This window comes from Seriola lalandi, unplaced genomic scaffold (assembly GCF_002814215.2).
Source record: "Seriola lalandi dorsalis isolate HSWRI2012SDOR001 ecotype SW California unplaced genomic scaffold, Sedor1 jcf7180002054885, whole genome shotgun sequence".
Taxonomy (NCBI): Eukaryota; Metazoa; Chordata; class Actinopteri; order Carangiformes; family Carangidae; genus Seriola; species Seriola lalandi.
This window is the reverse complement of record NW_019525437.1, coordinates 7002004-7028667: the sequence shown is the minus strand read 5'-3', so window position 1 is coordinate 7028667 and position 26664 is coordinate 7002004.

Here is a 26664-nt window from a genome sequence, read left to right as displayed (position 1 = left end):
AGAGAGAAGGAGGGAAGGCTGGAGGGAAAAGCATCTGTGCCATATTTGCTTTGCATTTTGTTTCATTAATGTTCTCAAGTTCCTGACTACGGAAGATATTTCTTCAAACACACACACACGGAAAATAGGTAGAGTACATTGTTGTACGCTTTGCACATCTGTAGGCTTCAACACTGTCAACTGGTAGCTGAGCCAGTTCAATCAGAAGACACAGGATCAAACACCTTCAAGTTTCTACACATTGGTCCAAGAGCGTAGGTTTGGGGACACAACAACTTTTTAATGCTGTCAACTTATAAGATCTGAATTTATATTTAAATAAAAACTATACACAGTAACAGATCAAACACTAAAAGTTAACTTCAGGAAATTATTTGTTCACAGAAAAGAGGGAAAAATCTAATATATTTGCATGTTTGCATCAAACATCAACATTTTTATATTCAGTAGGCTAACCAGTGTTGCAGCTAGAGCTCCACCCTGACCTGCTACAACAGTAAAATGCTGCTAACCCACTGCGTCAGTATTAACTATCTATTAATGTAAGGATGGTGACATTTTGCAGATTTTCATTTAATTCAATGTGGCTGCTGGATAGTTAGTTTACTACCAATTACTGATACTCTGGGTGGGGAAAAAAGAGGAGGAAAGAGAGTCATCTGAAATACAACATTTTGTGGTCTGGACAGACAGCACTGATAACGAACCGCACACTGATCGGCTCTCGCCTCCTCCATGTCTGGCAGTAAGTGTGATATTTGTACAAGACGTGAGCCCTCAGATAGTCCCCACCCTTTCAGCCAATCAAATGCTAGCATGCCTAAATCAGCCGTCCTGGACACTTTGGGAGGGCACATCAGAATCATGTAATCTAATGACTTCACTCCAAACGAGTTTATTCAAATATTATAAAGACATATTCTTACATCCATATGCAAACCTACGCCCTTGCATCTATTGATGCAAAATGACTGATGGAGCCAGTTTCATAGTTTTTTAGTGCGATAATCTTTTATTATTTCCTACCCTACAATGAAGAAGTCACTTCTAATTTATTAGATGACTTTGTGATTCTTGATATTTTGAAGGCCAGAAATCTCAACAGCTGATTAAGTCGATCACCAAACTCTTCCATTACGGACTCATTTTGTTTTATGGCGAGGATAAAAAAATATTTCACCTTGCAAACAGATTTTAGTTTTTTTTTTCAGATAAATTGTAGACATGTGGGTTGCACTCACAGTGTGGCATCTTTATCATCCTTTTAACTCAACAACAAAACTCTCACAACAAGAATTCAAAACATAAACTGATTGCTGCAGGCCTCCATTCATCAGGTATCAATTTTTCAAAATAAAAACTTGTACTTGCTGCCATTTGGGCTCAGCGGTGTAACTGTTCTGGACTAATGTTTCACTCAGTAAACACCCAATTATTTGCTCCACATTCATTTCATTCCACAACCTTAACTGCACATTTATTATTTTTACCATGACGACAAAGGTTCAGGTACGCTCCTATGGGTCGTATTATTGTTGCCAGGACAACAGATGTCCGGCATGTCTGCCGCTGGTAGGATCCTAAGGCTCGTATCCGTGAGTACGGACAAGCATCTCCTATGGTCATTTAAGTTGGAGGGCGTTTCTGGCCGTCACTCTCCTTTTAAGTCTGGTTTGTTCTTCACAAAGTCCTGCAGGAAATATCTTGCTCTTTAGCTGCAAGACTTAACTTTTTGTGACAGTTGTGTACAGTGGCTTTACCAGATCCTTTTTGAATACTGAACACAGCTGCCTGCTGCAGCTGGAAAACAAGGTTGTTGGGAGCTGAGAGTGGATCAGGAAAATAAAAGTGTGGAGAGAAGGGGGAATTACACAAGCTGATATTGAGGCTACACAATCGGCAGATCTGCTTCATGATGTCAGCAGCCTACTTTGACAGATTAATAAAAAGCTAGAGGTTGACATCTGAAAGGACCGGACCAGCTACTGCGATCTAATTTATCCTTAGAAGCAACTGGTACTGCACGCGCACACACACACACACACACACACACACACACACACACACACACTTTATTTAGGCTTTTTTGTTATCATATAGATTTTTTTTATTATTATTATTACTGTACAGCATTTAATTGGATTGTTTATTTACTTACCTCATTGTCTTTGTGGTTCATGTGAAGACTATCTATCTATCTATCTATCTATCTATCTATCTATCTATCTATCTATCTGTCTTATTCTTCTGTCAATTCAGTTAATACCTTCTTAAACCTAAAAGACTCATATCACTACGATACAAGTATAATGTGTAATGATAATAAATATTCTGATGTACAAGTGTCCTCTTTCAGAACCATGACTTTACTAGAAAGCTTGTGATAAAGGATCAACAAAAGGGACACTCTATGTGGCCTTTTCAACCTCTTCTTAACATTTTACACATAATTGTTGCAGCAGATTTCAGTCTCATGTTCGTTCCCTCAGTCCATTTTTAATAATATACATATTTTCAGGGGTTACAGTGCAGACAAAAATAAAATATCTCGCGTACAGGGGATAAATTGCCATACCTCACATTTTCCTTGAAAGTTGCTTGGCATGCTGAAAATCTCCCTGTTGTGGCTCAAATTGCAGATGTAGCCTGAAAGAATATAGAAATAAATGTAAATCTCCCTCTCTCTCTGTGCCTGAGGAAGCTCTATCTGTCCTTTGATTCCAGGGTGAGACGGTTGCATTTCAACACGGCAGCTAAAATTGCAGCGGTTGACTAAATATGGAAGTGCAGCCGCGACATTAAAGAGAGAGACATAATTGAAGAACATAACTACAGGACATCCCAGAATAAGGTGGGGTGATGGTTGTCGCGGTGACGAATCGGTCACAAGATGGGGGGGGGGGGGGGGGGGGGGGGGGTTCCTGCTCCTGTTTCTCTCTCTGAATATCTGTCGCCCCGTAATTTTCATGTCACTCTACTTCCATCTGGATTTCTCTCACTCTTCCCAATCCAGATGTAAACTTACATGTTCATTGGAGGGTGAAACTAAAACCTGTTTTTTCTGATTACTGCAATCAAAGTTTTTTTTTTTTTTTTTTTTTTTTTACAGAATAACTGAAATTCATACTCCATTTAGTCTGTTCCTTCAAAATACTTCCATTTAGCTTCTAAAAGAACAAACAGTAATACAAAAATTATATGAAGAAAAATCTCATTAAAGAGGGTGAAATCCAGCTGTGTTGTAATGCATATGAATTCATGTTTTTCACTAATAGAAAGAAAGGAAAAATGACAGAAATCAATATGGTAAGCTTTATTTTAGCTTTCTAAAATAATATGATACACCTTCACAGAGTAACACAAAAAATGTGATTGACATTTACGATAAAGATACACTTTGAAATATTGAAAGGTGAAGTTAAAATTGCCAAAATTAACACCAAATGACACTAATATGTTTTATATCATGAACTCCATTTTGAAGATTTATTGTCTCATCAAAAGCTGATTATCTTCTCTATGATTTCCACTGGAAATCCCGCTTGAATGTGACATCAACATCAACACTCCACACATGTGAGGTCACAGATGACTTTATAATCATATAATCATCAGCAATGTTAACTCTTGTTTTGCTTCTATTTCTATCACTTCTCTTCTTCAACTGAAGTTAGCATGCTAACCAGCTAGCCGGACAGTCCCGTCACTTTGCGATACAGACACTGTAGCCTGTAGTCTACCCTGGATATAGCGCTGCACATTATAACCACTTGTATTATAAATGCAACAATGGCTGAAGGTCTTTGAAAGAGTGGAAAGTATGCAGCTGTTAATGCTAACGTTGGCTATGTAGCAACTACAAAACTTACGAATAGCTCCTTTAATGCTAGTGATAAAATCCATCAGTCATCCCATGTAAGGTTGACAAAGCCACACAGAAAGTTTACCATCTCGCAGAAAGGAGTAGCTAGCTAAATCCAAATACAAGGTGGGCATGTGTAAAATTTAAAAGGGGCAGTCATTTCACCTGACCAATTTTGGAAGATGATCATTCCTTCAAGTAGTAGACAAGGATATAGAGACGAGGGCTGAATGAAACTGCTGCTGAAGAGGCGGCGACACTGGATCAAGCAGTTCTGATTGTGTGGTCGGTTGAGAGTTGATGAGGCTTATGGGTAATGATGGGTTGATACATTCACAATCAGTGATGACAGCAATCATGTAATGGGTCCTTACTTCACCTCAGAAAAGGTATTACCAGCCTACTTGATAGCTACACTGTAGATCAGCTGTAATCAATGACAGCATTAACTTGGATGAGTGGCTAACACATTAAATCTCACATGTTGAACCATGTGACCAGGCCAGCTCTGTAGAAATTGTAACAATGCAAGTTCATTCAACAGCCTTAAAAAAGACCAATGAAATATAAAAGATGTATTTAACATAATTTCAGACACTTCATATTCAGTCAAAAACATATAGGAGTGTTCCCAAAAACAGGTCCAGTGTCACTGTGAGGACGAGTTCAGGCAGAACATGAAGCTAATTTTAGAAGCATACAAAACGTCAGTGGAAAAAGCTAAGTGGGTGTGAACAGATGCAAATCCTGTCAAGGTGGTGTGAACGTAGACACAGATGAGTCCATACAAAGTCTGCTTTAACTTGAGCATAAAACCTACACTTATTAAGAGTTAATGTTGAAGCTTTGGAGCTATACATGTATGGCGTGATGCAGATGTGGCACATTCACATCTGTTGTGGAGAATCTGTGAGTGAAGGGAACATACTGAATTTATAGATCGACTGCAGTGAAGTTGATTTTGCTGTAGGAGTGGTTCAAGAAGTTTGATTTTTGAGAGACAGTTTAATTTTCAGATGCAATTGGAACCCACTGTAACTGCTATAAATTCAAGCTGATTACAGCTGCTGTCCTTCCCTCCACAACAGAGCAAGATACACACTTTTACAGTGAATCATAGAGACTCTAGAGCGGATGATTTTTATATAATCAAAACTTCCTTGATATACTGTACATAAAGATACATACAGGTTCAAACATACAGTTGCAATCATCAAGTTCAAACTACAGTTCAGCAAATCAGTTTCTTCTTGTGTAACTGACCTTATAATTATTCAGTTCATTTAATAAATTTGATACTTTCTAAGGTTCTGCAAACACTGTGCATGTAGCACACACACCAGTACAAGTCGACCAATTTCCAGTGTGAGAACTGGAGAGGCACCCAGTGTGTGTGTGTGTAAATTAATAAACATATCTGACAAGTGTGTTGCAGGCAGCCCGAGGGCATCATCATGTTTGCAAACAACTCCCCCCTCACACCATTCACACACTCTCCCTCCATTCACACACACACACACAGACACACACACACACACACACACACAGTCAAAAGCACACACACTCCCTGAGGAGTAGCGATTGTTTAATGATTCAATTAGCTGTGTGGCATGCTGAGAGCTAGAGGCAAGATGGAGTGATAATTGATAAACATGTTTAATCCTGAGAGAGAGAGAGGAAGAGAGAGGAGGGGTGGAAAGATAAAACCAGACAGATAGAGCACACACACACACACGCACACACAAACACACGCACACACAAACACACGCACACACGCACACACGCACACACGCACACACACACATTCAAATGTTTTTACATTACAATGGCTCATTTATTTATGACTTATGTTCAAAAGAGAGCGGTTTTGGCATCGGAACCACTTTTCGCAACATTAGGCTCCATCCACCTGTTCTTATGAGCTGCACTGAACAAAACAAACGCAGTCACTGTTACATGCCTCAACCTCACCAGAAATCCCCCAAAAATAAAGAAGTGGGAGAGTCAGGGGTGTATATAACAAGAGTATACCTGGATTCATTCCAGATAGGGAGCCTTGGTTTATATCACCACCCTCTCATCACGGTTGTGTCTGACAAAAACACCATAAGCACATGTTGTTCAGAAGAGATAAAGTCATTCATAAAAATAAAAGAAAGAGTCATAAAAGAGACTGATGGAATTCACATTTCATTTAGCAGAACATTTCAGAAATTTTCTAAGAACTGCAACATTATAATGGTAACAGGACTATTGTGTTGTGACTTGAGAGCTGCAGTCCAGTGTTAATATCATTCCTCACTTTTCACCCCTGTATTAAAATGATTACATATAATTTCAGGCCTGTTACAAAGATGTATGTACACACACACACACACACACACACACACACACACAAACACACACATCTATATTTATACAGTATATATATATATATATGATTGAGTACATCTACACCTATTTACCAACATGTTGTATTGTTCACTGAGGCGTATCTGTTTACTTGTTTCTTTGCAGTGAAGTTCGCCGTGCTTTTCATCCCTGTGCAGCCTCAGTGGAAAGACAGTTTGAACAGCTGCTCTATGCGTATGTTTGCCTATGTCTACAAGTGTCTGTGTTTGAGTGTGCCCATGCATGTGTATGTGTATGTGTCAGTGTGTGTGTGTGTGTGTGTGTGTGTGTGTGTGTATGCAGGGGTGGGGAGTAAACAGAGGAAGTCAGCAAGATCTTTTGTATTTAAGAGAAACGTTGACTTCACCTTCCTGGTTGGCCTTTGGCTGAGGGATTATTGTTAGAGCTCGTCATGTGATCCCAGGATCTGAGAGGTCACCAGAGCCAAAATACTCATTTGTTTCCACATGAGTAAAAAAAAAATATCTGACTTCCCCCGCCATATTAGTAACAACTGAAAAGAACTGTTATATAGCAGAATATATTACTTCAGTCCTGGTGTGATAGTTATCAGTAATCCAATCCAGTATGCCCTGAAATTTGAAGTTTTCCTTATCAGTCAAAGTTAAACAACATACTACACCTAAACAACAACGTATGTTTTTATCATTGACTTCCTCAACATGCATGTAGCTGATTACAGGGAAATATTGTGGTCATGGTTCAAAGAAACCAGTGTTGAAAGTTAGTAGGAAACATATAGCAGTCTCATGTGTTGAATCATAGCTGCACAGTTCTGAAGAAAACAACACTAACTTTTCACACATAGCCGACACCGTATACTGCATATTTTCCTCCTGAGTATTTGTCAATATCTGCCAGCTTCAGTAGCTAAAAGAAGAATACCAGTTCATCTTTGTGCAGCTAAAAAATGTTTTGCTTCAGAATAAGCATTGGCAATTTGTAGCTTATGATTCAAGCCTTTATTTTTGCAAATGTGTTAACAATTTCGGTTTTTGAATTTATATATGTATATATATTTTGATATATATATTCAAAACCAAATTAATATATCATATATTTAAGACAAAGACTTCCTGTGACTGGTGCTAACGTTACAAGTTTTTTCTGTAGGTTAAGCATTTCAGACTGAAAAGTTGTAGGATTTACATTATCCCTTCATTAAAATCAGACAGTTCCACAGTCAAATCATGTCTAATTTCTATTGCTGTTGTTGGTAGTGGGATGATGTGTATTTGTCTGTGGGGATACAGTGTAAATTTGGAGATATAAAGTATCTCTACACCCCTGTGGTCCTCAGAATCACACTCCTGCAGTGACAAGCCGCTTGTTGAGCTGCAGTTGAAGCTGTCTGTGTTTCTTAAAGAATTGTGGGACCCCATTTAATCTACTTGTGACCCAAATCAGGGTCCCGACCCAGATTATGAAACACACTGATGTCGCTGATTAAAGGCCAAATCCCAACATGTCAGTTTCAGGACCCTGAGTCCCCGGAGCTGTGCCCACCCTGAAGAGAGCCCACTGTTTAGACGGAGACACACTCACTTCACCCTATTAGCCCCTCAGAGGAGAGAGAGAGAGAGGGATGTTTGTGAGTGTGTGTGTGTGTGTGTGTGTGTGTGTGTGTGTGTGTGTGTGTGTGTGTGTGTGAGTGTGAGAGAGAGAGGGAGAGAGAGAGTATGTGTCCTGCTGGGTGGCAGAATTAAAGGAGAGGTCTGTTTGAGAAGAGCCTTTGAAATGGACACACATCAACTTGCTCTCTCTCTCAGACACATACACACACTTCAATAACTCCTGGAGCACCCTTTATTGACCATAACCATCTGGCTGCCCTCCAGAGAGAGAGAGAGAGAGACAGATACAAGGGGAAAGGAGAACTACACTACAATTGGCTGTAGGGGAAAATGCCTTGTATTTAACCGCCGAACAGAGTTTTCCTCTTCTGTCCTCTTTAGTAGCTTTAAGGTTTTTAAAATGATTGTATCCCATAGTGTCTGATTTTTTATTCACATAGCATATTGTATTTTCTTCTTCCAGCATTGCATTGAAGCTATAAAAACAAACCATATCAGATGCTCCAAAAAAGAAAGTGATAATAAGTATTGTTTTTTGAAAAATACTTTTTAGTTTTAAGACCATTGATAAAAAAAAAGAAAGTTAAAATGAACATTGTGCCTATATTCCAAACTGATAAACATAAATAGATGCTAATGTGTAATATCTACAATAGAGATGAAAAAAAGGATGAGAGGGAGCCGAGGTAAGCTAGGAAAGGTAGAGGAGAGAAGAGAAAGAAAACAGGACAACAGGAAGCATGGAAAACATGAAAAGGGGGAGATGTAGTGTGAGATAGGAAAGAGAGAAAAGACAAAGATAAAAAAAGGAGAGTGAATAGAGGAATGAATGGAGCTCTCTCTCTTTCGCTACAGTCTTCAATTACCTCAGGGTGATTTGAACCATAGAAATTACCATAAAATTACTTCAACAATTTATTCAGGTGGGAAAATCTGTAAATATTGACTGTTAGCAGCTTCAGTCACAAAATATGAGTGTTGTCGAAAATCTATGATAGTGAAGTGTTTTGTTTTTTTTCCTGAATTCATGTCGGGAACATTTCGGACCTTTCCATCCCAAATAAAAGTGAGAATTCTTGGTTTTAAGGGAAATGGAGGAAGGTGGAAAAAGTGACAGAGGGAGATGTTGAAGTATGAAGGAGAGAGAGGCTTCATATTGGTCATAATGTTTCTGGAATATGATGGAAATTACTTTCAAGACTGGGAAAAGTCAGGCAATGCGCAATCAACTTAAAAAAACATTCATTTAAATGTAATTCCTTCAAAATAAAACACAAACATATTGTGGGTTAGTATTCAAGTTGGGGATTCATGTCATTTGCCAGTAAAACCCTTTTTCTTAACAGGATCATGATAAATTTTGAATGTGTTGTTGCCTTGTGGAATGAATTTCTTAATTTTTATGTATTGGAGAACTCTATTTCATTTACAACAGGAAAAAAAATAAGTCATAAAAATTTTACACCAGCAAGACAGAGCCTGGAAGATGGAAGAAGACAGTGAGGTGGGAGGGAAGAAAGTGAAACAGGTAGAAAAAGGGGGCAAAGAGCAAGAGAAAATGAGCACAGGATGGCTGGATGAAAAAGAAAAAGAATTAAACTGACCCTGCTCGATCACCAGCCCCCTGTCTCTCATAATTGCAGCATCTCCAAAACAACCAAAACAAACCAAATCAGGCCTAATGTATTTCCCTGTCACAACTGCCTGGCGGGAGCCAAATAGCTGTTGAGAGAAATGTCTCTTTGAAAAACACCACTGGTAAATATGCCTCTCTGCATGGCAGATAGCAGTTTGGGCCCTCCCCCTCTCTCATCTCTCTTCTCATTTGTTCTCTTTCACTTTCCATCTGTTTATTTCCAAGGTAAAGAGAGACAGCACTCTGTGAATGTCAAAACATGCTTCTCATACAGTCACACATTCTGCCTCACTTTCTCCTCGTCTCTCATTTTGATGTACACATGGCAAAATGCTCTTATTGGCAGTTTCGTCAGCTTATTTCCATCATCTTCATTTCTTTAAACAATAATATACATCATAAAAATGTTGCTTAATAACAGTTTTATTAAGTATTGATTCTGCAGTTTCATACATTGGTTGGAATCGAAGATGCTGTTGGACAAACTCCATAACTCAAGGACAGACTGTTGAGTTTTCAGAAGTTTAAACTGCTTTGTGCGTTATAAGCTTAACAAATTATTACTCAGTGTTAATGGAGTTCTCGTCTGGAATATACAGTAACCTTGGTGTCTTGGATAAAGGAAACACGGATTCATTGCTGTACAGTGTTGCCACCTATAGATTTCTTTTTATTTTGTGAGGGGCAGAGTTGAAAAAGGCTACTTTCATATTTTTACAAATCTCTGATGGCATGTTGCTGAGAAATATCCTGAATAACAATAAATGAGTGTCATTAGTTTTGGGGAAAACATGTATTTGTTTTTATTTTAAGGTCTTAAACAGAGGTTTGCACCAAAGACACTTTCAGTTTTTCTGAAAGACAGTTAAATGTTCACCCAGCAGTGTAAAAATGGTGTCGTCTGCATAAAAGCAAACACAAAAGGCATTTGCAGAGGACATGTCATTCACAGATATTATGAAAACCACTGGTGAAGGCTGCAATTCTCTTTTTTTTCTATTGTTCAGTATTGTTTGTATTGTGGTTTTAAATTGAGAAGTTCATTGTCAAGGTTTATTAATGTTTTTCTTTATTTTACTGCATTTACTACATCTGCATTGCATGTATTAGACTGGGAAATCTGTTCATTTTGTAAGGTAATGAGGGACAATAACGCTCAAAAGAATATATAAATTAATCATACCTTGGAATTTGAAAGCGAGCAGTTAGTTTAATGCTTTTCCTCCTGCAACCAACACAGAGCAAAGAGTGATTGTTTCACTAACAGATGCCTCCCATTCAATTCAGGTTTCATTTGAAACATGGAGAGCACCACTTTTGGGGAAAGTGCCATTTTCTGGTAGGGCCTCTGTTCAAGGACAAGAGATGTGGGATGAAAAACTAATAAAAAAAACTCCTTTTTTCAAATTTAGATCAGTTTGTTTCAAACATCTTCCTTGAGTTGCTTTCTTCATTATGAGAATCAATTGTTCACTCTGTTTCTTTCATTTCACTTACGTTGGCTTTTGGTTAATCCTGCATTAGAAAAGAATCACCTTCAAGAACAAAAATAATAATATGTGATTATGTGTGTTATATACAGTATATTATATGTGTTATTATTTTGATGTTGTTCTTACACTTGGTAATTTCAGAATTTGATGTGTGTTTTATCATGAGAGGAAGCTTCCAGATAAAACAGTCCTCTGGTCTCTGTAGTTTTGAAGGAAGCCAGTTCTGTGTTCTCTCAGAGTTTCACTCACACCAACCAAAAAAACCCATCAGCTGCCACCTTCAAAATAAATAGCTAATGTTTAACAGTGCAGCTTTCAAGGCTGATTATGACAAACTCACCTGAATGACAAAGCACCGCCCTAATAACAGGCATAATGTTTTTTTTTTTGTGTGTGTGTGTGTGTGTGTGTGTTTGAAAGCAGGTTGTGTGTCATGTGAAGGGATTAACAGTATTTTAATGAGGCTTTAATGTTTACGTTTGCACCGGCAGACAGACATACGCTACACTCAACCAATGACAGGTTTGTCATATATACACACACAGACACACACACAGACACACACACACACACATGCAGAGAGACAAACAGATCAGAGTGTTTTAATGCCTCTCATACAGTATTAATGACACGACTAAAGCTTATTAGTGGGTTAGAGGATGTTAGGCAGTCACTCACACACAGAATTATGTAGTTGATGTATGTAATCTAATTACAGAAATGAAACATAACTCACTATCACCTCCTTGTAATGTAAATACATTCAGCTGTCCATCAGGCTTTTTTTCACTTTTTTCTAAAAATGTCCCCAAAAATTCACATACGTGTTTCTCTATTCTCTAAATACAACGTACAACATACGGACGGTCAGTCTTTATTGTGAAATCCTTCCATATTTTTCTTATTAATTCCATTTTATGCTACTTCTGTGATACTTCTGCTCCACTACATTTTGGAGGCAAATACTGTACAGTGCTGCACTGGCACTACATTAACCCAACAGCTGTAGCTAACAGTTACTTCGCAGATTCAAATTATTAATACACAATATAAAAGAACAAATAAACAATGGTGTAATATAGATGAATCTATATCCAGCAGTATATGAAGTATGAGCAGTTAGCCCCACCTCTAACAGTAAAGTAATGCTTCCAGTACATGTTAATAATGTTAACATATATAGTTATGGTTCAATAATATAATAAATATTATTCTGAAATGGGCCATTCTGCAAAATGGATACTTTTACTTTGGCACTTTGAGTTTATTTTGATGCTGAATTTTACTTAATTTCCTCAAAAAGTGATCAGGGCCTTAATTTACCTCAACTGCAGAAGGTAACAGACCTTTATTTACTGCAGGCTCATATGTATGAAAAATTCCTGTAACTGTGTTAAATTAAAATCCCTCTTTCTTAACAGAACTTTTATTGTGAAATATCTTCAGACACCCCATATAAAACAACTGCCAGATTGAAGGACTACAAAGAAAAATTGACACACACATACACCCACAGTGACTGAAGGACAGTAATGTCTAGATAACACTTAGACAAGGTGTTGAAAATGCCATGATTATATTGTTGAATTTATTAAATTAAAGCAGTGGAAATCCACCCTTGTTGTTTCCCTGGCCTGTATTTTATGGCTGCCCTTCATTTGTTTGTGTCCACCATTATTGGACAGCCAGCTTTTCACTGACTATTTTTAGTTGAGGAAATACAGTAAGGACAGAAACACTCAGTTAAAAATACAAGTATTTCTACACTTGGGTATTGTTAACTCTCCTGCCACTGTATACACCTACTGTCCTCTTGTCACAGAGCCAAATTGAGCAGGTTACAGCTTAAAATTGAAGAAAATGGTTAGCAAAATGACACGATTAATACAGCAAGCTAATAAAAATAGGGTGGAGATACTGTAGTTATAATTTAGATCTACTCAGACCGCTCCATGGTCTTTTTCCTCAGTGTGTTTCAACCATCATTAACTTGATCCGTCCATCAAGTTCATACATTATATCATTATATCAGTCATTTATCTGTACCTGAGGGCCTGAAAACTATTCATCCAGTATTTTACTTATACGCTTGTTTTAAGTAATTGTTGTTACACATAGAAACCATGGGAATCTCTCTCATTGTCGACCTTCCACACGGGAAACAGATTCTCAGCTATCCTAAAACGTGTCACTCTGTATCTGAGGAGGCTTTTACTGGGGTGAAAAAAACCTGATGGACACAGAGTAAGTGAACGTGGGCCACGCCTTAGATCAACCTCCTAATGCCTCTCCTGCTCTCTGTCTGCTCTGCAAACTGTTTCCCTGCTGCAAGAGCCAACCTGCCCCTTACACTTTGTTTTTCTCTGAGTGTGTGTGTTTGTGCATGTACGTGTGTGTGTGTGTGTGTGTGTGTGTGTGTGACAAAGCGATGCAGGGTTAGGGCGTTGCTCTGGCTAGTTTACTCTCACAGAACAAACAAATCTCTGATGTGTTGTTCTAACCCTGATAGCCGCGGCTGACACCATGTCAACAACTGGATAAAAAATATCTCTTCCTCTCCTCCTCTCTTTTCTTTTCTCCTCCATCCCTGTATTCTCTCCGTCTCACTGTCTTTGTCTTTCATTAAGATCTTTCATTTTCAACATTCTTTTGTCTGCATTCAAATCGTCCAGTTCCTCCCTCCACTCTCTCTTTCTGTCTTTATGCTGACTGCGATCCTCCCTTCTCTTTCTTCTTTTGAGGAGACAGAGAAAGCTGTAACCACAGAGAGGTTGTATTTAAAGGAAGTGACTGAGCCCAGCTTTGCACAACTGTTTAGTGATCTCTGTTGCCAATTTGTATCTGTAAATCTTTAAGGATCCTGTTTGTGTGTTTGTTTGAGCCCGGCCAGGTGTGCTGGATGTGAGCCAAGGCAAAGATTAAAACCTCAAATCCCATTTCCTATTATACATATTGCTGTTATAATAGTTTGCTTTGATGTATTTTTTCCACTTGGACTGAAAGTTTAGTTTGCATAGTCATCGAGGTGCTGAGTAGGTTTCGTGGCCCTAGGGTTCATGGAAACCTTTCAAAACAAAAGTGTTACGTTCAGTGTTGCTGTGTTACATAAAACAGCTGGCTAACAGCAATAAATTATAATATCAAAATGGGGCTGAAACTAATAATTGCTTTCAATCATTTTCAGTTGAGAAAATGATTAGTAATAATAATAATTAATAAAAGTCTATGCTGACATATTTAAATGTCTTGTTTTACAAATCAAAAGCTAAAAGTGTTGTGTTCTATCCAAGTCAATATCCTACTTTCTTATAGCATATTTTTTTAGCAGACTGAGGCCTCACTTAGGTTTATATGAAGAAAAAAAAAAGGTTGGTAATAAAATATATTAAATCCATGTTTAGGTCCAGGTTGTTTTATCTTCAACTCTATTTATCATTTCAAACATACAGCAGATGGTACATGGACTGCACTTATACAGTTTGTATAGTACTAGAGGCCACTCAAGTACACACACAAAGTGCTTAACAATTGATGCCACATTCACCCATTCACATACACACACATAAACTGATGCAACAGTCACCAGGGGCAATTTGGGGTTCAGTATCTTGCCCAAGGACACTTCCACAGGCTAGACTAGAGAACCCAGGGATCGAACACCGACCTTCTGATTAGTGGATGATCCACTCTACCTCCTGAGTCACAGTCAGATGTGTTATAATCATAAAGCCAATGATTCAGTTTGGTTGATTTGCATCTTGAATGAAATATGAAATGTTGGAGGAAAATTCCTACTCTGAAATTCTCACCGCGGTGTTATGTAAAGATTAAAGCTCAAGAGCTATAATTATGTTTACATTTTTTCACCACAGATCGAGGATTTAATTCCAAGACTGAAATAGAAATGTAAAAAATCCTTTTTTTTTTCTCCTTTTTTTTTTTTTTACACCCCACAAAGGTGGCTCTATCCCCACAACACCCTCCACACTCTTAATGCTGGTTGAAACCCTAAATAGTGGTATGTTAAAACCTTGTTTAACTGTTATGAGTTCTGAATCATACCCTCACTTCTACACACATGCATGCACATACACACTCTGGTGTTTTGACTGGCATGTCAGAGTTAAGAGATCAGTGCAGACCACCCCAGAAGAAAGGAAAGGAAAGGAAAGGAAAGGAAAGGAAAGGAAAGGAAAGGAAAGCAAAGGAAAGGAAAGGAAAAGAAAGGATTTAAAATTTGTAAGTTAAAGGGAACTTCATTGTTGTATTTTAGTGAAAAATTTAATACACAATCTTAAAAGGTATGGAAAGGTCGGAAGTTTTCTTCTTTTTTTATTTATTTATTTTTTTAAAGATGTTTAGGGACCAAACGCTTGAGAGACAATGCAAAAAGGTAACCACTGGAAAATGTCAAGAAAAGCCAAGGTCCTCCTCATTGTGTGACGAAACTTAAAAAAGCATTTTCTCTCTGAGGCTCTGCTCGGTGATAAATGCACCTGTGTTATTAAAATGTTGGGTATTAGTGGGTAGAATGGCATGTAGAGAAGTACAGAGAAGTGGCAATGAAAGGAAGAATGTTCCTTGACCTTTTTACCCTGCAGCAAAAAAGATGAATCAAACAGTTTTGAACTTTTTACACATTGTTCCCGGGCTTTAACTTCAGCCGTGAACAGCAGCCGCTACATTAAAAGCTTAATCGGTGATCCAGTCTGCAGAAAAATAAAAGTGCCTTAGAAAATGGAAAATGAGATAACTGCTTTGTAAAGCTGATTAAAACATTAAATACATAGCAATAAAAAAAACAGGAAAGAGAAGTTTAAGAAGAAGTTTCATAAACACTAATAAAACTAATTGGAAAACAGTATAGTGAATGTGATGTAACGTAAAAAGCACATTGTTCTGCTCCGTCCGGGCCGAGTCGGCTCAGTCCAGCTCGTGTCGTGTTTCCCCTGAGCTGTGCTGAGCCTGTCACCGTGTACCTGTGCTCCCTCCTGTTTAGTCTCAGGGCAGAGCCGCCCTCACTCTGGACAAATACCTACCGGAAAACTTCCGCCCCTCCCCAAAACCACTTCTATCACTGGCCCAGACAATACACACTCACAAAGGGCTTGAAAAGGCCAGGGCTACACACAAGCATGAATAGGTGAATTTTACCTATAACAGAGATCATGCACATGTGCAAACATCGCTCAGACAAAAGGTGAGAGGGCTCCAACGATTATAAGAAGAGCATAGGAAGGCAAAGATTTATCTTCTTTACTGTCTTTAAATTATTTGTTTGAATATGTATTATGTTTTTATTGGAATCCTTAATGTTTTTAATCTTTTATTTGTGTCTAATTTAATAGGATCACAAAGAACTTTATTACCTTGTTTTGAAAGTTAATTAGTATTATTTTACCACAATGTACAAAAACAGTATTCATATTTTTACTTAACATAGACAAAGTAAAGTTATCTGCAGTATCATTCATGTGCTCAATACAATATTCAGAGTAGTCCTTGTAAGAATGAAGAAAACTGTCAATAACTAAGTGATGGAAAATTTATCTCATTCATTCATCATTTGGTGGATTTTACTCACAGTCTAGATGAATTCATAAAATGTGTTTGGAGTCACAAGTCATATTTAAAGATCTTCTCTCATATTGATCATTAATCTGTACAGTAACTACAGCTGTCAGTAAAAGGTACAATACCCCCCCCCCATCTGTGGATAATTAAGAAAGTCCATCAAAAATGGCAATGGAAAGTCACCTTCAAAATGAAAATGTTTTGTCATGGTATTTGGTTGGTTTCGCTCTCTAACACAGACACACACACAACCACACACGCACACAGACACACACACACACATGTGGGACTAAGAAAAACCCTGGAATGTGTTTACCTGTCTTACTCTACTCAACTCAACCTGATGTCCAAGGTAAACGTGATGGATTCCTCCCAAGCCCTTCATCGACTTGTGCTGTTCCCACACACAAACACACATGCACACACGCACACACACACACACACACACACACACACACACACACACACACACTTACAGACCAGACAGGTTGGAATGAGGCTGGTTGACTGCAGTGTGTTGACAATCACAGCAGTGATAGACGAGGCTTTACGCTGACATCCATCTTGACTGACAGCTCTGACCTGATCTCTGACCTGATGTATCAAACCTGTTCAGGTGCATGTAGCAGTCAGCTCAGGTGATCCTCTGGCCAGGTTACCTGTTACTTGTTTTCACCTGGCTTGTTTCACTGTGCTGCATGTAGCCTAGCAAAAAACATATTTTTACCTATGTAAGGTTTGGCAATAGATCACTTACATGTGAAAAAATGTGATTTATCATTATTGTCCATGTTTAATGTGCTGGATAAGTTGTTTAATGAGCTCGGTTCATTTATTGCGAAACATTTAGTAACAGAGAGCGTTCAGTCTTTCCCTTAAATGGAGCTCTGATCTGAAGACTGAAAAAGAGGGCTTCTTAAATCAGTACCTTTAGTATGTCAGCTAATGGTGTGAATGATAAACTTTATATCCATTTTCTCTGGGAATTTTATCATTTGGTATGGTTTCCTAATTCAACACTGGTAGTTTGGCTTTTAAAATCACAGTCATTATCATAATAATGGTACATAATATTTGCCCTTATTCTTAAAGTGATAGCTCAGGTTATTTGACCTAGGGTCATGTGAGGTACATACATTATATACAGTTGTATTACCATATTACTAAGCACAAGTGCAACTGCAGCATAGACTGTATTACACCGCAGCTGTTTAAGTCAGAGAGAGCTAAGAGGAAGTGGAGGTGTGCGTGGGAATACGGTCGTTCAACAGTTTCGAAAAGGTAGATCCAAAGGAAAGCACTGTTTGACTGCAAAATAAAGTAGTGAAAATATTCAAAATAAAGCAAACACTGCAACTCATATTGGTTTTCTTCCTCCTACTTTCTTCTACCCAGCATCCTGTGGGTGCCATGAGCGTCAAATGATGCAGTGCTATATGACAAGGCCAGTATGTGTTGCACTTAAGAGCCATCCACAGGGAACTTCTTTTTTTTTTTTATGGAAACAGTAACTAGTAGCTGAAGTAGTGTCCAGTTATTATAGCATCATACAGTATATTCCCTGTAGTGCTGAAATGACACAGAACCAAGTTTCCAGTTAAAAGCAGGTGAAGCGAAGCACAATGTAGGTGATTACGGGTAAAGCGACGTCTTTGCATGCTGGGTAATTTACATGACATGATTAAAGTATCACTATAACTGCTATGGGTGACACTTGAGCCAGTGGCGTCACATGCTATGTACGATACTGTTACACAATTGTACTCAAGCTATTTTTGTTTTGCGGTGCTGGCTGGGATTCTGTGGCGGAAACATTTCCTTTGTGAACAGCATAGGTGGGGGTTAATTGTTTCAAAATTGCTGTCATGCAAACCACAAACCTGAAGGGCGACAAAGTTGGTAGGAATATTTCTCACACTATAACATATAAAGTTTCATTCATAAAAAAAAAAAGAAAAATAAATCATGATCTCATCGCTGCACCTCTGACCCTCGCATTACAACATATAATCTTTTCTAGATATACTGCCATTTTCTCCGGCTTTACATCTTCAGATTGGTTGTCCGGGTGCCAACTGTAGCTTCCTGTTTTGCCTCGGAGAGCAATAACCTGAAGTGGTTTCTCAGCTCAGAGGAACCCACCTCGTATTTTGATGTCATTGTTGAAGCTGAAGGAACTGTCATACTCATAGGGTGGGTCAGGATTGGGCGTACTGAACGGGGATTAAAGTCTAAAATTAGGCTGAGGGCAGGGGAAAGTATCGGGTAAGTCTGAACCTTCTGAAAAACAATTATCATTTCCTGTCTGGGTTCAGCGTAATATGATTTTTGGGTGAGTTGTCTTGAATGGAATGCACAGTTAGCATAAAGTTTTAAGGGCAGATTTGAATGGAATGCACTGTTAACTGAAAGGATTAATAAAAGATTTGACTTGAATGGTCGGATGAATTAGAGGAGAGGAAGAGAGTGACTCGTCTGGGAGATTCCTCCGAGGCTAAGCAGTGTTCACACAAGAAATGTACACACGTATGTAAGTGCATACACCCAAGTTCCCCATCTCTCTCACTCTCTCTCTCTCTCTCTCTCACGCACACACAGACACTCACATGCACACACTCACATGCACACAACCACGATTTCCTCCCGTTGTTGTGTGTGTTTTGTCAGTCTAATCTCTGGTCTAATCCTCGCACTGCTGCCAGACAGACAGGCCCACCCAGGTGAATGAGCCTCAACTTAAGTATAAGTGCACGTGTGTGTGCGTGAGTGTGTGTGTGAGTGTGTGCGTGTGTGTGCGTGAGTGTGTGCGTGTGTTTGAGAGATACACACAGCTGGTGTATGTTTCAGGTCATGGGCCTTAGATGACACTTAATGAGGATGCGTTTGCCATCGAAACATACAGACACAAAAACAAGCAATGCAGAAAGAAGCGTGAGAAGAGAACTCAAGGCCTGTCTGCTAATTAATTAAAAGACAGAGTAAAGATCACACTAGAATTTAAAATAGCAAAGATCCACAGCAAATTCTGTTCATTTCATGGAAACGCCACAATTCTGTGTATTATGAAGCTTTAATACACATATAAAAAAAAAAAGCTTAATTTCCTCTCTTCAATAATTTAATGGTGTTCAGTGGTGAACAAAATGCCAGGCGGCAGTAAACAGCCCATTGCAAAATATAAAATAGAGAGACGCCTAGAGAGCTATTGCAAGTGACCGCTAGTAGGTTTCTGGATTGCTAGCATGTCAGCGGTTTGTTCACCAGAGTGTCCATGGAAGTTGAAAGTGCAGACATCAATCCTGGATACAGAAGCAAGAGCTAATTTTCATATTGCATTTTGAACCTAAGCAAAATGTATGCCTTTTGCTTATCTTTGCTAAAACCACTGTCAATCATAATTTCTGGTGAAAAAAACAACTTCTCTTACTGTATTTCTGTTTCATCGAAAGAAAATTTCATACAATCTGGAGACATGATAACTGGTGATCGGATGATAAGGCAGATTCAAACTCATATTTAGGCAGTTATAAATGTCTATTAGAGCTTCATAATAGCTATTGATGGTATGAGACATTTGCACACTTCATTACCAAATGAATGTTTTTGAAAATATGGTTTCACTGAGGTTTGGCAGTGTTAGTTGTCCTACTGGTCTCCAGCGATTCCAGCAATTTCACTGTGTCCGCACAGAGAAACAGAGATAAAGCTACAAAGATGGAATAAAGAATTCATGTGCTGTTTGTTTTAAAGACTGACAACCACAGTTTTTTAAACTATACATATAAACACTATTAGTTTAACCTTCGCAGACATGTTCATTTGCATCGACAATGTACATGTCACTTCTTGATTGGCAGATAATATTTCCAGAGAAAGACCTTCCACGCAGTCAGGAGGGAGCACAGAAGAAACTTGTCAGTTGGTAACACTGAGTAGTAAAATGCACATTTACTTTCATGAAAATGTTGATGCAAATACACTAAATGAAACAATAGGTCAAGGACTGGATAAGAGAAAAAGAAGCTTGAAAAACTTTGACCAGTATGTGGCATGTTTGATCCCCTGCTACAGTCAGACACTCAGCCTCTACCTGCTCCAGCTGCATGGAGTCTTGCTGCACCGGGAAACTGTGGAAATAACATGTTCTGTATGTCTGACATGCATAGAAAATACATTTCTAATTATACTGTATCATGTGGTTGTCTGGGACTTCAGCCCCCCAACTCAAAAATAAATAATTTCTTTAAATAATGATACTATTCCATAGACTGTAAAGTGTAACTTTGAAGATTTTTTTTTTTTAATCCATGTTCTAGCTATTCCCAGCTGACATTAAAAGCTGAGTTGCATTTTATATTCAACTGAGACATGCTGCAACTATTCTATATACCACATATGACAAACAGCTAATCCTTATTTATGCCTTGCCAAGCCTGTCACATATTAAGCTGCACTTGCATTATGGCCAGTGGCAGGTAAAGTACAGTAAGCCTGACTGGATTTGGCAGCAGCCTGAGACACAGCCGGTAAAGAGTTTCCTTCCAAAACGAAAGATATCCCCCGTTTGAAAACCGGCACCTTCTCCTGCAAAATGATTGTTGGCATGAGAGTAGAGCTCATTATGTGGCGGCAGGAAGTCATAAGTTATCTCGAGGCCTTTGCTTACATCCGCGACAGTGCTGCTGATGACGTGATAATCTGTTGTAAAATACTGATTGATCAAGTCAAGTCATGTAAGGCTGAAACATATTGTGACACCGAGGGGAATTTGGTCTGCAGCCAGGGTTTTAAACAGCACCATAACAAACAGTGGAATCCAAAACAACCAAAACTCTACCAGTTAATCAAAGCAATTTACCACCAGTGAGTATCAGAAAGTAGCTGAGATGAGAGGGTTCAGAATAAAATGTTGCTGCGTGTGTGAAAAGGAGGCAAAGACTCCTCCATGCTCTGCATATTGACAGTCAGAGACAAACTTCAGTCTCCTGGTCCTCTTGCAGATATACTATATTGGCAAAACAAGAGCTTTAACTCTTTGTGCAGGAGGGTCAGAACAGTCTGGCATAGCCTAAATCATCCTAAAGACCCACTTACTGTAAATAATAATGCATAAGCCTGAGTCAAATAACATTCTCCTCAACTCTCAGTCCATGTTGAGATTCCCTTATCAGTTAAAAACCAAAAGAAGTATCAATAAAAGTTCTATAAAACAGAATCATAACAGCAACAAACAAACAATAAAATAATTCATTTTTCACAGCACAATTTCCTGTGATGATCAGTGCCATAAAAAATGTCTATAAAATACACGATATGGTATTATACTTACAACATAGAGATACAGCTGAGGAACATGTCTTGTGTGAAACTACATTCCTGGATGTGGAGAAAATGCGCCCCCACCTCCGTTTTGCAGAGAGAACTTTCTTGTTGAAAGCAGGTTGGGCTGAAGCACCGTGAGGCTGATTGCAGGTGAAGAGGCCTCTTGGTGTGCTGGGTAATTTACATGACATGATTACACCAGCAGCCCTTTCTTTGTGTGTGTGTGTGTGTGTGTGTGTGTGTGTGTGTGTGTGTGTGTGTGTGTGTGTGACACAGGGAGAGAGAAAAAGAAGCTGCTCGGGAACAGGGTTTAGTGGTAAGATGGTGCTAAACATCTGTGAGCTTGATGACACTCACTTAAAACAACGAGAGGGAAGGTGGGAGGGAGGTGTGATTGAAGGAAGAAAAGAGGGAGGATGGGAAGGGGGAAGATGAGGGGGGATTAAGGGTGGGGGCAGAGAGAGAGAGAGGGATGAAGACAGGAGTAGAAGAAAAACAGCAAGAGGAAAGATGGAAAGGTAGTGATGGAGGGAGCTGAAGAATTATATTCATCAAATGTACAAACATCAAAGACAGAGAAAAAGTGTGTGTGTGTGTGTGTGTGTGTGTGTGTGTGTGTGTGTGTGTGTGAGTGAGTGTGTGAGTGCAGGGGGCAGACAGGGCAGGCAGGCTGCATGGTCTAACTTGCTGCAAAAGCACCTGAAGAAACAACACAAGACTGGCACGATAACATCTCCCCTCACTGCCTCTCCAGCTGTGTGTGTATTTATGAGTGTGTTTGTGTGGGTGTGTTCAGAAGTCTGACACTCACATATATGTGGTTTTGTCATACCCTGCACTACTTGTAACCTCTTGACCCCAGGTTTTCCTCTTAAATGTTATATTGAAGTAACTTTAAAGGAAAGGAAATGAACTCCACACTGTATATACTGTACAGTATAAATGTATATATACAGTTTACATTGAGTTGAAGCACATTAGTATCTGGGTTTGAGCCTCTACGCTGCTGGTTTAGTTTTTCCACCAGCAACAATACAGGACGTCCTCTGCATAACACATTAATTTCAACATGTAGATCAACATTATTTGTTTTACCTCTTAACTTCAGTTGAAGACATATTATGCACTTTAGTAGCCTGTGATCAGAAACCCAGAGCACTGGAGTTCTCCAGGTCGCATGCTCAGTTTTCTGACACCTCTCAGGCTCAGCTGTCGCTGTCTTTACGTTATATTTAGAACCAATGGCAAACAAACAAACCACTAAAAGTTACACACAACTTCCAACCAATCAGAATCCAGGATTTTTCAGTGGCAATCGTATTGTAACTATCTATAAACACAAACATGGATAATCCCTCACCCATACAGATCAATGCTCTCTCACCCTTACAGATGCCGCACTGACCACGGATCAGATAAATACCACAACAGCTTAGCTTGACTTTGCATGCTCTGGAATTACTGCAGGATTTCTGATGCTGCGGTAAGACAGGAGAAGGAGAGCGACGGCTAATATCAGTGTAACCAGAGCTGCCATTATCACAGGGGAAAGGCCCTGTAGGTGTTGTTTTCACAGACCACTTACTCACATAGTTACACCTGGGATGAGTAAAAAGTATGCATGCATTTTACAGAGATGTATTATTTTACACCTTTTTTGACAAGCAGCTAGAATGTGTGTCATTCAGAGTTCAGTCGATCTTGAAACTATTTATATTTGGTTTCTGCAATAACTGCCCTCTGCTATTTTTTCCTCCCAGGAAACAAAAATGTATATGAGGTTCTTGATATCTTGTGCATCACTGATTATACACATTTGGTATCTCAAAGTAAATTTCTTCAGGTGCAAACTACGTACACGAGATACGTATGTGTCATTACAAATGTATGTTACAACGTTGTTTTAAGAAAACACCACTACACCTAACATCACCCTGGTCTTACTTCACCTCTCTCTCTCTCTCTCTTTCTCTCTCTCTCCCAGGCATTGGTGGATTAGCAGAGTTCTGCTCCGTTTACCTCCACCTGTCAACGCTGTTCGGCCTTGTGTGTGTGTGTGTGTGCGTGTGTGTGTGTGTGCAGCTGCATGCATGTGTGTCCTGTGCATTCAGCCATGAGGAGCTACCGCTAAGACCCTGCATCATGCGTTCTGTGTGACAGCTAAACAGTCCCACCCAGAACACACGCATGCACACACTCACACAGACATGCACGCGTACGCGCACACACACTTAAATGTGACGCTTTTAGACAGTTAAGCCAACTAAATGCTTTGGGTATCAAGTACTATCAGTGGCAATGAATATGAAAACCTGACGCTGCTTTTAAGTTTCTGTTTCCACTTTCATCAGCTGAGAGGAAAAGATAGAGGGACACAGACATGGAGAGAGAAAAAAGGAGAGAGAGAGAGAGTTTGTTGTCTTGTTGTGTGGTCCCGTGTGACTGTGAGGGAGCTGCACCTCCACGCCTCACTGCCATCCTCCTTCCTCCTGCCTCCTCCTCCTCCCCCCCCAGCTCTCAGAGCCTGCTCTGGCCTGTTAGCAGGAAGTGTCCTCCCAGCTGACACACACATACACGCACAACTTTAAAATGTTGGCAAAATGCCCCACAAGATGCAAACATTTCACAGAAAACTCCAGAGTTAAAGATGTCCCCATGTTTAGTCTTGGACGACGGCATGGATGAGAAATTTAAACTCCGGTAAGAAAAGAATGAAGTGAAGAAAGTGAGTTTCAGCAGGTGGTGCTCTTTTGTCTGTTTAGCAAAGGTAGCCTGACACTGCCAGATTGTAGTTTTCAAATCAGAAAATGTTGTCTGGCGAGGCTCAGTAGGTGTTTGGTTGTGACAGACGTCGAGCAGGAAAAACATGTTCTAGAAATGTAAAATTTGTTTTAAACTACTCATTAAAAATCAGCTTCTCTATAAATACGAGGTGAGAAGAAAGAGTCATGCAGCTGCAGAAACATTTCATAGCAACAAACCCTCGTTTAAATAGTTGTTCAATGTTCACAGTCTGGTGAACGGTGAATGGTTCAAGAGATGCTGAGTCATATCATTGAACAGCAGTTTTCCAGTCACAGCAAGAACTGACTTTGTAATATGTCTGCTGAGTTCTGAGACAAAGCAAGAATATATCACTACTACGAAGTGAACTATATTCAAATGATTGTATGATTTCAAAATAATTTTAGTATTTACTTTCATTTTATTTTATCTTATTTAATGTATTGTTGCAGATTTGACAAGGGCTCAGTAATAGTGTTGAGCCCACTGAGAATCAGGACCCAGCTCTCTGTTAGTCTTTCATTGTTTTGGTTGAGTTTCGTAGCTCTTATCAACACCTCCCTGACAAACAGTCTCGGACAATTGCAATGTCAAAAAGAGTCAAAAAGACCTGGTAAAGGAAGGTTCAGCATCTACTAGCAAAAACAAAGCTCAGCTGGGATGCTCACGTTGTTCTCTGAAAGTAACTGAGCTACTTGCTGCATCGCATTTAGATGTTGTGTTTGCTGTTAAACAGGCAGCGCTTACTGGTACATCCACATGAAACAGAGGCTTCATTAACATCAGCACACCTGCACTTCCTGCTGTGATGTGAAGTTGAAATGTTCCTTTTTTTTCTCCACCTAACCCACGTTCACCCACCTCCACCAGCTGCAAGTTCTTCTCATTGTTATGTAATTCCTCCTGTTCTTTATGTCTGATGGCAGGAGTCACTGATTTAGCATCTCTGCTAACACCCTCAGCAATGCTTTGGATTATTATATTGCTCTTATCACCACATTTAGCAGCTAAAGAGTCAAAAAGTATTGGATTTACAATCACAAGGTGGCCAGAAACGTATGAATCTCACTGGAAAATCAAAGAATAAAAGAAGAGTTCACAATAAATAGTTTACTGACAAATTTGGATAGTGACAGATGAAGCAGGCTAAGCAAGTTATTCTAGATGTCCCTCTTCCCAGCAGTGTTTTCTAGCTCTTCCTGGAGGGTCCTGAGGTGTTCCAAGGCCAGATTAGATTTATAATCTCTTCAGTATTTTGTGGGTCAATGAATTTTTGAATCCTACAAAAAAGATGTTGGTCGCAGTCTGGGAGGTTCTCAATTTTGTTTTTCCGGCAGGATGCAGCACAACTTGATAAGATAATGGCAATTGTTTGCTCATTGGTTGATACGTACGATACATATTGGGGCTTTTCTGCCCCCTTGTGCTCAAGATTTCCTTAATGCAGCTTTAATACAAACTGTATTTGCTAATGTCTCTGCAGAAGCTCTGTTTATGGGGTTTAGGGTTTTTTTGGATTCATAATAAAAAGTGAAGAGCCACGGAAAGACAGGAAAAATAAATACAAAAACGCCGGACACTCAGCCCACAAACCTTTAAAAGTACCATCTTGTAAAAAAAAAAAAAAAAGTGCCTGCTTGTGATGAATTCAAACTGTGATGCTAAAAACAACAACGTACATACTGTAGACACCAGGTCAACAGAGTTATTTATTCATTTTACTGTAACGTCTCCCCTGTGAATTCAGTGACGGGTGGTTTGTTTAAGTACCTGAATTAGAGAAAGACAGAGAGAGAGAGAGAGAGAGGTAATTAGAATCTAGTGATTAATGTTCTAATGAGTTTATTCTCCAAGGGGATTAACATGAAGGCTAATAGCAGCTGTGCTAAAAACATCCCAAAAAACCCAAAACACAGGAGACAAAAAGGCAGGCAAAGGATTTACTGGTCCAAGAGAAGAAAAACATTAGTTTGTTGTTGTTGTTGTTGTTTAAGTTTATTCCGTTAA